At 37.3% G+C, this 16,386-nt stretch overlaps 1 protein-coding gene and 1 long non-coding RNA gene across 2 annotated transcripts in view; both read right to left on the reverse strand.

Moving 5' to 3' along the window:
- The window catches only part of ROCK2 (Rho associated coiled-coil containing protein kinase 2), a 206,317-nt gene that overhangs the window by 138,178 nt on the left and 51,753 nt on the right, over positions 1-16,386 (reverse strand). The gene's annotated exons all lie outside the window — the stretch shown is intronic.
- The window catches only part of LOC143677359 (uncharacterized), a 93,198-nt gene that overhangs the window by 25,277 nt on the left and 51,535 nt on the right, over positions 1-16,386 (reverse strand). The window contains exon 3 of the long non-coding RNA XR_013172524.1: positions 2,690-2,781. This is a non-coding gene — a long non-coding RNA (uncharacterized LOC143677359). The remainder of the gene's footprint in view (positions 1-2,689; positions 2,782-16,386) is intronic.

Below are 16,386 nucleotides of genomic sequence, written 5' to 3' on the forward strand. Positions count from 1 at the left end.
GGCACATGAAAAGATGAACAACATCACTGGCTATCAGGAAAACGCATATCAAAATCACAATGAGATATCATCTGACACCCACTAGAATAGCCATTAAAACAGAAAACGACAGCTGCTGAACAGGATGTGGAGAAAGAGGCACACTTATCCACTATTGGTAGGTATGTAAAATGGTACAACCGCTGTGGAAGGCAGTTTGGTGGTTCCTCAATGTTCTAGTTTGCTAGCTGCTGGAATGCAATATACCAGAAACAGAATGACTTTTAACAAGGGGAATTTAATAAGTTGCTAGTTTACAATTCTAAGGCCGAGAAAATGTCCCAATTAAGTGTATAGAAATGTCTGATCTAAGCCATCCAGGGAAAGACACCTTGGTTCAGGAAGGCCAACGATGTTCAATGTTTCTCTCTCAGCTGAAAGGGCACATGGCGAACATGGCAGTGTCTGCTGGCTTTCATGTGGCTCTACCAAAAAGGGACTCTCTCCAAAATGCTTCCTCTTTTAAAGGATTCCAGCAAGCAACTCCACCTTTAGTGGGTGGAGACACATCTCCATGGAAATCATCTAATAAAAAGTTACCACCCACAGTTGGGTGGGTCACATCTTCATGGAAACAATCAAAATGCTCCCACTCAGCAATATTGAATGAGGATCAAAGGGCATGGCTTTTTGGGGGTCCACCACAGATTCAGACCGGCACACTCAAGAAACTAAGTATAGAATTGCCATACAATTGGCAATCACATTACTAGATACACACTCAGAGGAACTGAAGGCAAGGACACAAATGGACATTTTCACACTTATGTTTATAGAAGCATTATTTACAACTGCCAAAAGATGGAAACAGCTAAAATGTCCATCAATAGATGAGTGGCTAAACAAGCTGTGGTATATACATATAATGGAATACTATGCAGCTATAAGACAGAATAAAGTCATGAGACATGTAACAACAAGGATGAACCTTGAGGACATTATGCTGAGTGAAAAGGACAAATACTGTATGGTCTCACTAATATGAACTAATATTAATGAATGAACTTAGATAGTTAAGAACACAGGTTATCAGGAGATAGAAAAAGGGACAAGACTTGGCATTTATTTGGTGCTGAAGGAATACCGATTGTGCAACAGGACTGACCGTAAGAATTCAGCAATGGATAACACAATAATACCTGATGGCAGCACAATCATATAAGTACAATGAATAAAGGTGAATGTGAGTATAGTTGATGGAGAAGGGCTGGGGGCACATATGAAACCAGAAGGAAAGATGGAGGATAATGACTGAGATGGTATAACTTAGGAATGCCTACAGTGTAACAATGATGATGATTAAACATACAAATAAAAGACATTTTTGCATGAGGGAGAACAAATAAATGTCAACATTGCAAGTGGTTGAAAATGGATGACATACAGGAAAATGTACAATAAATGCAAGCTAGGATTTCAACAGTAGCATTGTAATATACTTTCACTGAATGTAACAAAGTCATTATGCCAAAACTAAATGTCAACAAATGGGCATGGCAGAGGGGCATGGATTCTATGTGGAAGAAAGGAAATGTCTTCACGTCTATTTACTTAGGGTGAATTGTATGATGTGCAAATAAAATTGTTTAAAAATGAACAGAAACAAGTGCTAGAGAAAATGTGGAGAAAGAGATTACCTATGCACTGTTGGTAGGAGAGCTGAGAGGTGCAGCCTCTCCGGAGGGCAGTATGGTGGTTCTACAGGAGGTTAGTGGTGGGGTTTCCATATGATCTTGCCATAGGATCTCAGTATCTGGAGGAACTGAGAGTGGGGACCGGAATGGACATTTGTACACTGGTGTTTATGGCAGCAGTGTTAGTGTTTCACAATGGATGGAGATGGCCTGAGGGTACAACTGAGGAATGGAAGAGGGAACTGTGATGCTGACATACAATGGACTAGAGAGGGACTGCAAGAAGGAATGATGGTTGTGAGACATGCAAATAGGTGAATGAACCTTAAGGACAGTATGTTGAATAAAATGTCAGCAACAAAAAGACAAATATTATCATGTCTCACTCATGGATTAACAATAATATACATACTCAGAGAAATGAAGTCAAGAGCATGGGTTATAACATTGGAGCCTACTGTAAAGCTCTTAAAATATTTAGGAGATGTAACTGATGTTTCTAAATTCTGAGATATGGAGCTCTTTGTATGTAACATGGTCATTCCCTGAAACTTCAGGTGTTTATGTGACTCCTGAGATTCAGATTTAGAGCACTGAAGCTATGAAAGTCAGCACAGCCCCATTCAGCTACTGTTTAAAAACTTGAAAAACTTATCAGACTTCATCTAGAAATATGAATGAAGCTGATCCCGATAGGACTATGGAAAATAAGAATTCAGGGTAAAGGATGATGTGGTCCATATTTTAGAACTTCAACTTCTCTGTAAAACCAAAGGGACAGACATTTATTTGGTACAAAATTTATATTTTTGGTAGCACATTATCTAATTTAACTTGTATGATCAGATTATTCCAACACCATAATTACATGGAATCTTGAATAGGAAGTGAGATCTTTTTGGCTTATGCAGGTTAATATTATGCTCGAATACATGCTAGAGTAATTTGGGCAGATAATAAAAAATTACTTGTAAAGTGGGACTGGAGAGAAAGGAGGAAATATTAAAGTTCCCCACCTGGGAAATTCCTGATACGCTCGCAAACAGTCAGGACAACCAATTCAATAGGCTGAACCATCGATCCTGGAGTTCACCCCTATAGCACATTCCTGCAAAGGACAAGGAAGCCTACTTATAATTATGCCTAAGAGTTACCCCTAGGGACCCTATTCTTTCTGTTTCTCAGATGTGGCCTCTATCTCTAAGCCAACTCAGCAAGTGAACTCATTACCCTCCCCATTTATGTGGGACTTGACTCCCAGGGGGTGTAAATCTCTTTGGCTACTTGGGACAGGACTGCCATAATGAGCCAGAACCTGGCATCATGCGAATGAGAAAGCCTTCTTGACCGAAAGGGGGAAGAGAGAAATGAGACTAAGTCTCACTGGCTGAGAGATTTTAGAGTCAAGAGGTTTTCCTGGAGGTTAATTTGTATGTATTATATAGATTTCCTAAGGTTTATGATGTACTGGAGTAGCTAGAGGGAACTTCCTGAAACTGTTGAACTGCATCAAAGTAGCCTTGATTCTTGAAGACCATCAGTCGTCTTTCCAATATCCCCCTTTCCATTAAAGTCGATGATCTGAAGAGCCACTTCAAAGACACTGGATGTATAGTGAAGGCTTTAAATTCTTTCAGAAATTTGGCAAAACTGAACACATTCAGTTGAGATCTATGGAAGAAGAAATCCAGGTACCCTTCATAATCATTTCCCTGGAAAAAATCATCACCTGAGTCTCTACTTCAAAATCTATACTCCTGACTTTTCTGTGAAATTTTCTCCTAAGATCAGACCCTAAGTTCAGTAAAACCTTCAGATATAGCCTGAATATAAATCAAGACCAATTCTACCCCTTTCACAAAAATAACTATTAAACTCCTGCTGACTTTGATATTCAAGTATATTCCAAAAACCAGGGGGTATTCTTTTTCCAATTTTCCCTCTGTCAGTAGTGGACAAATTATCAATGTAAACTATGAATTTATACCACAGTTTCTATAGAAATAGCCTTCAAGAAAAAATTAACTCCCTGTTTTAAACTGTATTGTAAGAGGAAAGACTTTCTTTTAGTTTGCGCACAGATCAACCTTATATGGAAAATTTCTAAACTAAGTATTTAAAAAAATGAAATATGCAGACTTTTATAATTACTATTTGTAATTTAAATTACTTATGACTAAGTTTTTCACTTTATGATTCAGAAGTATGACACCAAAAGGAAATGACGTTCACTCATAATTTATGTCAACTATCATATACTGTAGTTATTACACAGAAACAAATTGAATTATATTGGAAGCAAACTGATAAAAACGTCAAAGTTTCCTTATATTGATTTTCCCCACTCTAGAAGACACTCCGTTAAATAATGCATACTGTTAAAGTTTTAAAACGATTTGGAGAAATGAAATGACTCAATTGTTCACAAGAAAATTAATTGGGCACTAAACAGGATCTATTAAGGTCAGAATAATCAATAATTTCAATAGGAAAAAGAGTTTTAAACTTCAAAACGACACTTGTTTTTTAAGTAATACCATATGTTCTTAGAAAATGTAAAAGGAAAATCACCCAACTTATAAACTACATTTTTAGTTGTTTGGGGGGAAATATTCATGCCTATCATATGGTGTGATTTTTTTAAAAGTGTTTGGTAATGTACTTTTTTAGAAAAAAAGTTAATTTCAAGGGTTTTTTGTGCCACTATAATCTCTGATAGTTATTTATAATTACTATGTATTTACTTAATTTCTTCTTACCTTATTATACAGTATGTTAGAGCTCTAAGTATCTTGCAAGCTGTGTCTTAGACTTGGTTAGCATTTTGGTTTTTTTCCCTCATTTGTTAAGGATTTTATAGAGTTTTTCACTAAAATTTTTAATGGTTTTAATAAATAATAGTTTTTGTTTGGTTTGGTTTTGCATAGGCAGGCACCGGGAATCGAACCCGGGTCTCTGGCACGGCAGGCAAGAATTCTGCCACTGCGCCACCGTCGCACTGCCCAATAAATAATAGTTTTTATTAAAAAAAAAAAGTAAAGAAGGGCATACGGGTTTACCAAATGGTTAGACTGAAGAAGGGAAGGGGTAAGGGGCATGGGATGTATGAGGTTTTTTCTTTTTATTTCTTTCTCTGTAGTGATACAAATGTTCCTGAAATGATCATGGTGATGAATATACAAGTATGTGATGATACTGTGAGCCACTGATTATATACTTTGGGTGAACTGTATGTGTGTGAAGATATCTCAATAAAAATATATTTTTTAAAACGAGGAGGAAGAATTGCAACAAAATAAGGTATCAAAAAAATTTTTTTAAATAAACAAATAGGAAGAGCCAAGATGGCAGCCTAGTGGGAAGTAGGATATAGTTCGTCCTCCAGAGCAGCTAGTAAATAGCAAGGAACAGAAAAGAACAACTGCTGGGGCCACGTCAGTGACCAGACACACAGCATACCCCAGTCTGGACAAGCTGGACCGGTTGCGAGCCCACCCAGAACCATGAGTTTCCCAAGCCGCGGCAGCTGGCACCCCTTTCCCACAGGCTGCTTCCCAAAGGGGACAGGAAAGAGACTTGACTAGCAGCAGGGGCTGAGCACAACCAAGCGCCAATTGTGGGATTAATTAACAAATTCTGACTACTAAAAATAGGCCCCCAACTCAGCTGAACCTCCAGTAAAAGCTGAGGTTGCTAAGTTTTGCCCCAGTACAGAGGAGGCAGGGCCAACAGAAAAAAAATAACAATAAAAAAACAAAAACAAAAAAAAAACACAGGTTTTTTCTGGATCGGACAGCACAAAATACTTGAAAGGGTCTGGGCCCTGAAGGAAAGGAGGGGGCACATAGGACCTGGAAATACACAGAGCAATACCAACTTAAGCTTTGATTGGCAAACCCGAGGATTTTTTTTCCTTTTGTTTTGTGGCTGTGTATCTACTGCTTGACTGCTCTTTGGATACAACTGCAAAGCTCCAACTGCCAGGCATAGGAAGAATTAAGCTTGTTTGAAAGTCTGTCTGGAGGCTGTGTCTTCCCCAGGAGAGAGGCTGGGCCCAGCTCAGGTAGAATCCCTCCCTCAAGGAATTCAGACCCCAGAGTCTGGAAAACTGAAGTGATTAAAGCCAGCCTTCAACCTCTCCTGTGTCTCAACCACATCCCCAGCAGGGAGAGTCTGCTGAAGTTAAAGGTACCACATCACCTTCTGCTCATAGGACCCACAGGTAGACAAGCACCACATACTGGGCAGGATAGGAAAAACACAGAGTCCAGAGGCTTCATAGGGAAGTCTTTCAACCTGCTGGGTCTCACACTCAGGGAAAACTGATGCAAGTGACTCTTTCGTCCTGAGAGGAGGCCAGTTTGGCCTGGGAAAATCTGACTGGGGTATATAATACCAAAGTAGACCCTCTTAAGGTGAGGGTAAAAAAAGGTACCATACAGGCAGAGCAAATAACAAAAACTGAAAAACTCTGATCTGTTACATAAAACCTAAAGTACAAGTCTAGAATAAGGTAAATTGAATGTCAAAGAACAGATAGACAACAAAGTCATGCAGTAAGAAAATCCTACGTTAAAAAAGTGAAAAAAATCTCCAGAATAAACTAATTAAGGAGATTAAATGACTAGATGTCAGCAAAAAATAACAAATCACACTAGGAAAATTGAATATATAGGAACAAACTAACAATTCAGATGAGATACAGGAGTTGAAACAATTCAGAATGTTTGTACAGACATGGAAAATCCCATTAAAAATCAAATCAATGAATTGATGAAGGATATAAAGAAGGCAAGGAATGGACAAAAAGAAGAAATCCAAAGTGTGAAAAAACAAATCACAGAACTTATGAGAATGAAAGGCACAGGAGAAGAGATGAAAAAAAAAAAAAAAACAATGGAAACCTACAATGTTAGATTTCAAGAGGCAGAAGATAGGATTAGTAATTGGAGGATGAGACATCTGAAATCCAACAAGTAATAGAAAATACAGGGAAAAGATGAGCAGATATTCAGGGAACTGAATGACAACACGAAGTACACAAATATACATGTTGTGGGTGTCCCAGAAAAAGAGAAGGGAAAAGGAGGAGAAAAATTAATGGATGAAATTATCACTGAAAATTTCTCAACTCTTATGAAAGACTTAAAATTACAGATCCAAGAAGTGCAATGTACCCCAAACAGACATAGTTCAAGACACTTACTAATCAGAAAGTCAGATGTCAAATAGAAAGAGAGAATCTTGAAAGCAGCAAGAGAAAAGCAATCCATCACATACAAGGAAACCCCAATAAGATTATGCACTGATTTCTCAGCAGAAACCATGGAGGCGAGAAGACAGTGGGATGATATATTTAAGATACTAAAAGAGAAAAATGGCCAAGCAAGATTCTATATCCAGCAAAATTGTCCTTCAGAAATGAGGGGGAGATTAAAATATTTTCAGACAAAAACTCACTGAGATAATTTGTGACCAAGAGACCAGCTCTGCAAGAAATACTAGAGAGAGCACTAGAGATAGATAGGAAAAGACAGGAGAGAGAAATGTGGAGAACAGTGTAGAAATGAAGACTACCTGTAAAGGTAAAAAGAAGAAAAATTAGATATGACATATAAAATCTAAAAGGCAAAATGGAAGAAGAAAGTACTGCCCTTACAGTAATAAGACTAAATGTTAATGGTTTAAACCCATCAATCAAAAGACACAGACTGGTAGAATGGATTAAAAAACAGGGCCCATCCATATGCTGCCAACAAGAAATGCATCTTAGACCCAAGGATAAACATAGGTTGAAAATGAAAGGTTGGGAAAAAAGATATTTTGTGCACACAACAATCAGAAAACAGCAGGGGTACCTAGCTATACTAATATCCAACAAATTAGACTTCAAATGCAAAACAATTAAAAGAGACAAAGGTCACTATGTATTAATAAAAGGAACAATTCAACAAGAAGACATAACAATCATAAATACTTATGCACCGAGCCAGAGTGCTCCAAGATACATGAGGCAAACACTGAAAAGAGAAATAGACATATCTACCACAATAATTGGAGACTTCAATTCCCCACTGTCATCAATGGACAGAACATCTAGACAGAGGATCAACAAAGAAACAGAGAATTTGAATAATACAATAAATGAGCTAGACTTAACAAACATTTATAGAACATTACACCCCACAAAAGCAGGACACAACTTTTTCTCAAGTGCTCATGGATCACTCTCAAGGATAGACCATATACTGGGTCACAAAGCAAGTCTCAATAAATTTAAAAAGACTGAAATCATACAAAACACTTTCTCGGATCATAAAGGAATGAAGTTGGAAATCAATAATAGGCAGAGAAATTCACAAATATATGGAGGCTCAACAGCACACTCTTAAACAATCAGTAGGTCAAGGAAGAAATTACAAGAGAACTCAGTAAGTATCTCGAGGAAAATGAAAATGAAAACACAACATATCAAAATTTATGGGATGCAGCAAAGGCACTGCTAAAAGGGAAATTCATTGCCCTAAATACCTATATCAAAAAAGAAGAAACAGCAAAAATCAAAGAATTAACTGTCCACTTGGAAGAATTAGAGTAAGAACAGCAAACTAACCCCAAAGCAAGCAAAAGGAAAGAAATAATGAAGATTAGAGCTGAAATAAATGAAATTGAGAATATGAAAACAACTGAGAAAATCAACAATGAAAAAATCAATAAGACTGATGGACACTTAGCAAGATTGACAAAAAGAACAGAGAGGATGTGAATAAAATCAGAAATGGAAGAGGAGACATAACCACTGACCCCACCAAAATAAAAGGCAGTAAGGAGAGGACACTTTGAACAAGTTTATGCTAATAAACTAGACAATGTAGATGAAATGGACAACTTCCTAGAAAGGCATGAACAACCAACACTGACTCAAGAAGAAATAGATGTCCTCAGCAAACAAACCAGCAGTAAAGAAACTGAATTAGTCATTAAGAAGCTCCTAAAAATGAAAAGTCCAGGACCAAATGGCTTCACATGTGAATTCTACCAAACATTCAAGAAAGACTTAGTACCAACCCTGCTCAAACTCTTCAAAAGACTTGAAGAGGACAGAAGGCTATCTAACTCATTCTATGAAACCAACATTACTCTTATGCTAAAGCCAGACAAAGATGTTACAAGAAAAGAAAACTAAAGACCAATCTCTTTAATGAATATAAATGCGAAATCCTCAACAAAATTCTTACAAATCAAATCCAGCACCACATTAAAACAGTGATACACCATGACCAAAGAGGATTCATCACAGGTATGCAAGGATGGTTCAATATAAGAAAATCCATTAAAAATGAGCAAAACACAGGAATAGACACTCTTCCAGAAGAAGAAATACAGATGGCTAAAAGGCACATTAAAAGACAATTTTACTGGCTATCAGGGAAGTACAAATCAAAGCTACAATGAGATTATCAACTCATACCCACTGGAATGGCCATTATCAAAAAAAAAAGAAAATGACAAGTGCTGGAGAGGATGTAGAGAAAAAGGCACACTTATTCACTGTTGGTGGAAATGTAGAATAGTGCAGCCACTCTGGAAGGCAGTTTGGCACTCCCTCAGTACAGAACTGCCATATGATCCAGAAATCCTTTTACTAGGTATATATTCAGAGGAACTGAAGGCAAGGACTCAAATGAACATTTGTACACTAATGCTTACAGCAGCGTTATTCACGATTACCAAGAAATGGAAACGGCCCAAATGTCCATCAATGAATGAGTGGCTAAACAAGCTATGGCATGTATAGCTGATGCACTATTACGCAACTATAATGTAAAATAAAGTTATGAAGCATGTAACAATGTGGATGAAACCTGAGGACATTATGTTGAGAGAAATTAGCCAAAAACTAAAGGACAGATACCACATGGTCTTACCAACACAAACTAAAATCAATGAGTGAGCTTTGATAGTTAAAGTTAAGAACACAGGTTATAAGGTGATAGAAAAGGGGTAGAGACTGGGTAGAGATTTAGTGTTGAAAGGGCACAGAATGTGCAACAGAGCTGACTAAATATTCCGAAATGGGTAGCACAATACTATCTGATGGGCAGCACAATAATACAAGGACACTGAATGAAGCTAAATGTGAGTATATTTTAGGGAGAAGGGCTGGGGACATGTATGATACCAGAAGGAAAGAGGATAAAGGCTAAGACAGTATAACTTAGCAATGCCAAGAATGGACAGCAATGATGATTAAATGCACAAATATAAAAATGTATTTGCATGAGGGAGAATAAATGAATGTCAACATTGCAAGGGGTTGAAAATGGGATGGTATACAGGAAAAAATACAATCAGGGCAAACTAGGATCCACAGTGAACAGTGACACTGTAATATGCTTCCACTGAATGTAACAAAAGCAATATGCCAAAACTAAATTGTAAACCTCCCCGGCAACACAGGACTGAAATCCTAGAATGAGCTGGGACTCAGCATCAAGGGACTGAGAAAACTTCTTGACAGAAAGCGGGAAGGGAAAATGAGACAAAATAAAATGTGAGTGACTGAGAGATTTCAAACAGAGTTCAGAGATTATCCTGGAAGTTATTCTTATGCATTATATACATATCCCCTTTTTTGTTTAAGGTGTATTAAAGTGGCTAGAGGGAAGTGCCTGAAGCTATAGAGCTATGTTCTAGTAGCCATGTTTCTTGAAGATGACTGTATAATGATATAGCTTTCATAATGTGACTGTGTGATTGTGAAAACCTTGTGTCTGGTGCTCCTTTTATCTATGGTATGGTCAGATGACAAAAAATATGGATACAAAAATGACCAAATAATAGGGGGAACAAATGTTAAAATAAATTGAGTAGATTGAAATACTAGTGATCAATGAAAGGAAGTAGTAAGGGATATAGAAAAAAATAGGAGAACAAAGGTTAAGATATATTCAATAGATGAAACTATTAGTGATCAATGAGAGGGAGGGGTAAAGCGTATGGTATGTATGAGGTTTTTTTTTCCTATTTCTTCTTCTGGAGTGATGCAAATTTTCTAAGAAATGATCACAGTGATGATATTGTGAGCCAATAATTATACAAAGTATGGAATGTTCGTATGTTAAGAATATTTGTGTTTTATGCTTTGTCAATAAAAATATTAAAAATAAATAAGTAAACAAGTGGGAGATATGTAGGTGGGGTATGGGATTCTTTGCATATAGATTGTGGTAGTGAAGGCATGGCTGTGTAATTATACCATGAACCATTGATTTTATACTTTGGATGGATTGTATGCTGTATTAATAAAAATGCTTCAAAATGAACAGAGAGACACAGAGGCTGGAGAAAATTTGCAGAGAGATGTCCCTTTTCACTCTTGGTAGGTAAGCAGATTGGTGCACTCCATCTGGAGGACAATGTGGTGGTGTTGCCCTTACGTGTATAGTTGGAGGAACTGAAAGTGGGGACATAAATGGACATTTGCGCACTAGTGTTTATGGCATCAGTTTTCAATGATTCACAATGGAAAGAGGTGGCCTAAGGGTACAACGACTGAGGAATGGAAGGGGGAACTGTGGTTTTACATTCAACGAGCTACTGAGCAGGGACAAGAAGGAATGAAGTTGTGAGGCATCCAACTAGGAAAATGAACACTGAGGACAGAATGTTGAATGAAATATCATAAACAAAAAGACAAATATTAACATTTCTCAGTCATATGAACTAACTATAATAACCAAACTTGGAGAACTGAAATCAAGAGCATGGGTTATCAGACTAGGGCCTATTGTAAAGAGTCCTAGATTGTAAGCTCTTACAACAGTCACATATATTCAGGAGTTGTAACTTTAAAACCAGCACACTGTGTGATTGTAAAAACTTTGTTTACACAAAGGTGAAAAAGTAGCTGACACTTCCTTTACCCAGGCTAGGGACAGATAAGTAAAAAATAAGAACAACAAAAAAAAACAATAATGGGGGACATAACAGGTAAAAAAAATTGGATAGATTGTAATAGTAGCAGTCAATGAAAGATGAGTAAACGGTATGGGATGCATGGGATTTTCTTTTTTCTCTTTATTTCATTTCCTAGAGTGATGCAAATGTGCTAAAAATGATCATGGTGAAGAATATGCAACTAGGTGATGATATTGTGAGCCAATGGTTGTACAGTTTGTATGGACAGTATGGTACATGAAGACTTCTCAATAAAAGCATTAAAAAAAAGAATATATTTGGCATTGTGAATAAGTGGTGAGATAACTACCAACATAACATTCAATCAGATAGCCACAATTTCTTTTTAAAAATTAAATGATTTAAGCTTTCTTTAAAAAAGAAATTATATCAAGACCAATGGAAGAAAGGTTAATTTGGTCTGGAACTGAAATTTTCTATAGTGCATAATCTAATTCAACCTATCTGTATAGCTCATTTCAACAACTGAAACACGGGGAGCACAAAATAAGAAAGAGGGCCTTTAATCCTGTACAGATTACAATAATGCCTGGATACATCCTAAAGTATATCAAGCAGATAATCTAAAAGTATTGGCAAAGTCCCCTGAGGAATGGGAGAAAAATATGGAACTATTAAACCATCAGAGAATCCCCTAATACTGTGCCAAACTTTAGGGACACCAAAATTAATAGGCCATGCCCTCAGTCAGGAGCTTACTGTTGTGAAGCTTATGTAGATAGCGGAGAAGCTTAGAGTACCTATAGGCATGCCTAAGAATTACTTCTGGAGGATCTATTTTGCTGTTCAGATGTGGCCTCAGTCTCTCTCTAAACCCAACTCTGCAAGTGAAATCATTGCCCTCCCCCCTACGTGGGACATGGAATCCAGGGGTGAAAGTCTCCTTGGGAACGTGGGAGATGACTCCCAGGGATGAATCCAGACTTAGCACTGTGGAATCAACAATTCTATCCTGACCAAAAGGGGGAAAAGAAATATAATTGATAAAATATCAGTGGCAGAGAGAGTTCAAAGAGAGTCTATAGCCTACTCTGGAGGTTGCAGTTACAGAAGCTTCAGTTCGACCTTGGTACCTATCATAACCTGCTAACCAACTCCCAACCAGGACCATTCCAGCCAATCCTAAAGAACACCTATGGCAATATATAAGATTCCACAAGGGTTCCATGCACTCGAGCAACTTTCCAAACCTACAACCTCCAGATAGGTCCCTGGTCCAGATAAATTCTAAAACCTAGCCTAGCCTCTCCAGAACATCAGATACTTTCATCTCCCTACCCCATATTAGTGACAGACCCTTCCAATATGAAAAATTTAGAATGGTCATAACCCAAACACCCCTAAAGAGAGGGATGGAAAGATCAAAGGTGATGGTGGAGTTATACAGAGAAGACAGGATTTAACAAATGAATGTGAATGCTGAACCATTAAACTGCTATCTCTATTAGTCTCCAGCATTTTAGAGCAGCTAGAAGTAAAAACTTAAAGTTGTGAAATTGCAACCCTGAAATATGTTCTACAACTAATTATGGAGCTGTGCTTTGAAATTTATAGCTTTTTTGTATATATGTTATTTTTCACAAAAAAAAAAAGAAGGAAAAAAGTCAATTGTGATGATAAAAAAAATTTTAAGCCCTCTAGTGTCCTATATTCTGGAGCAGCTAGAAGGAAAAATCTGAGAGGATCGTACGGTAGCCCATGACAAACTCTGGGATCTGTCCTGTAACTACCTGTTGAAGAGTGCTTTGAAAACTACTGCTTTTTTATTTCTTTGCTTTGTATATATGTTATACTATACAACACAAAAAGTTAAAAATAAAAAAATAAACATATATGGGGTAGATGTAAATACTAGCAGTCAATGATAGAGATGGGTAAAGGGTATGATATGTATGCAGTTTTTCTTTTTTCTTTTTATTTCTTTTTCTGGAGTGATGCAAATGTTCTAAGAAATGATCATAGTGATGAATATACAACTCCATGATGATATTATCAGTCATTGATTACATACCAAGAATGGAATGTTCATATGTTAAGAATGTTCATGTATATATGTTATTTTTTGTCAAGAAAAATATTAAAAACTAAGTAAATAAAATAAAATGTTAAGCTAAAAAAAGAAATTACAAAACTGCAGTGGTCAAATAGCATGGTACTGGCACAAGGACAAATATATTGACCAAAGAAATCTGAGTTCAGAAATAGACCTTCATATCTATGGACAACTGACTATATAGGCAAGACTGCCAAGTCCACTCAATGGGGAAAGAATAGCCTCTTGAACAAATGGTGCTGAGAGAACTGAATATCCATATACAATAGTATCAAAGGGATCCCTACTTCACATCACATACAAAAATTAACTCAAAATGGATCAAAGACCTCAATATAAAGACCATTACCATAAAACTCCTAGAGATCTTATATATGCCATGGTTTCTTAAAATTTTACACCCAAATCACAGGCCACAAAAGAAAAAATGGATGAATAGGTCCTCCTCAAAATTAAAAACTTTTGTGCCTCAAAGTACTTTGCTACAGAAGTGTAGATTAGCTACTCAATGGGAGAAAATATTTGGAAACTACAAAATAAATAAGGATTTAATATCTGGGAAAAAGAAATGGTACAACTCAAGAATAAAAGGACAAAACAACACAAATTAAAAACAGCCCAAAGGCTGAATAGACATTTCTCCAAAGACAAGAAAAAGCACATTAAAAGATGCTCAGTGTCACTGGCTATAAAGAAAATGCATATCAAATTCCCAATGAGGGGCAGTGTAATGGTGGCTCAGTGGCAGAGTTCTCGCCTGCCATGCCAGAGACCCAGGTTCATTTCCCAATACCTGTCCATGCAAAAGAAAAAAAAAATCCCCAATGAAATGCCATTCTTACCTACCAGAATGGCTACTATTTAAAAAAAGAGAGAAAACTACACCTGCTGGAAAGGATGTGGAGAAAAAGGAAAACTCATTCCTTGCTGGTGGGGATGTGAAATGGTGCATCCACTGTAGAAAACAGTCTCAGTTCCTCAGAAAGTATAGGATTACCAAATGACCCAGAAATTCCACTACTAGGCATATACTCAGAAGAACTGAAAGTAGGGACAGAGCAGATACATGCACAACAATGTTCATAGTGACATTATTCAACACTGCCAAAAGATGGAAACAACCCAAGCGTCCATCAGTCAATGATAAACAAACTGTGGTATATACGTACAGTGGAATATTACTCAGCCATAGAAAGGAATGAAGTCCTGATGCATGACTGAGTACATTATGCTGAATGAAATAAACCAGACAGAAAAGGACAAATATTGTATGATCTCAATGATATGAACTTATTATAATAAGCACATTCATACAGGTAGAATCTAGATTTGAGTTTACCAGGGGACAGATTTTGTTTAGAGAATGGGGAGTTGATATTTAATTTGTACAGAATTTCTATTTAAGTTGCTTGTAAAGGTTTGCAAATGGATGGTGGTCATAGTAACACAATACTGTAAGTGTAACTAACAGCACCAAATTACATAAGTCAATGTGGTTAAAAGGGGAAATTTAGGTCATATATGTCGCAAGTAAAAAATAAAAGATACAACAAAGGAATATATAACAACAATTATCCCTATTATAGACAATGGACTATAAAGTCAATAGTGCGAGTATAAGAATGTTCTTTCATGGATTATAACAAACATACAATATGATTACAAGGTGTCATGGTTAGGGACAGGTGTCAACTTGGCCAAGTTGTGGTACCTGTTCATCTGATTGGACAAGCGTTGGCCTGTCTGTTGCAATGAGGACATTTCATAGGATTAGGTCATGATCACGTTAGCTACATCCACAGCTGATTCCATTTGTAATCAGCCAAAGGGGAGTGTCTTCTGCAATTAGTGATGCTAAATGCAATCATGGGAAGCCTTTTAAGGAGGACTCAGAGGAGACAGGTTGCATTCCTGCTTTGGCTGGTGAGCCTCTCCTGTGGAGTTCACCCCGGCCATCCATTGGAGTCATCGGCTTCGCAGCCTGCCCTGTGGATTTTGGACTCTGCGTTCCTACAGTCACGTGAGACACTTTCATAAATTTTATATTTGCAAGTGTTCCCTGTTGGTTCTGTTTCTCTAGAGAACCCTAACTAATACACCTTGGTACCAGGAGTGGTTCTTAAGGAACAGAATCTTAAAAATGGGTTTTTATGAATGGTTTTCTACTCTGACTGGGCTCAGAGACACTAAGGACTCTGATTCCCGTAATCAGAATGACACTCCCAATCCATGGACTGAGTTGGCAAAGGAGATAGTCAACATATCATCATTCGATTCTCCTAATGCTTCGCTTGTACGAAGCCAGACTCTGGGGGATAATGTTTTTGACACCTTTACAGAGTTTTGTAGGAATAAGAGTTATAGAGATGTTGGTTGGTTGTTGTTAGATACACTGTCTACATTAAAGGGTGAAAGGGATGGGCTTAAGACTTCAAACAAGAAGCTTAAGTGCCGTCTGAAAGATGTAGAGGTTTCTATGAGTATCCTGAAGGAAAATTTTATTTCCTGTAGCCGTAGACTTGAGATCTCTGAAAATCAGACTCAGAATCTTATTGTTAGAGTAGCAACTTTACAACGTAAACTGAAATCTCAGTCTTGCATGGTGTCTGCCGTTAAAGTGAGGGCACTGATTGGAAAGGAGTGGGACCCTGAAAAATGGGATGGTGACATATGGATTGA

Source organism: Tamandua tetradactyla, chromosome 3 (genome assembly GCF_023851605.1).
Source record: "Tamandua tetradactyla isolate mTamTet1 chromosome 3, mTamTet1.pri, whole genome shotgun sequence".
Taxonomy (NCBI): Eukaryota; Metazoa; Chordata; class Mammalia; order Pilosa; family Myrmecophagidae; genus Tamandua; species Tamandua tetradactyla.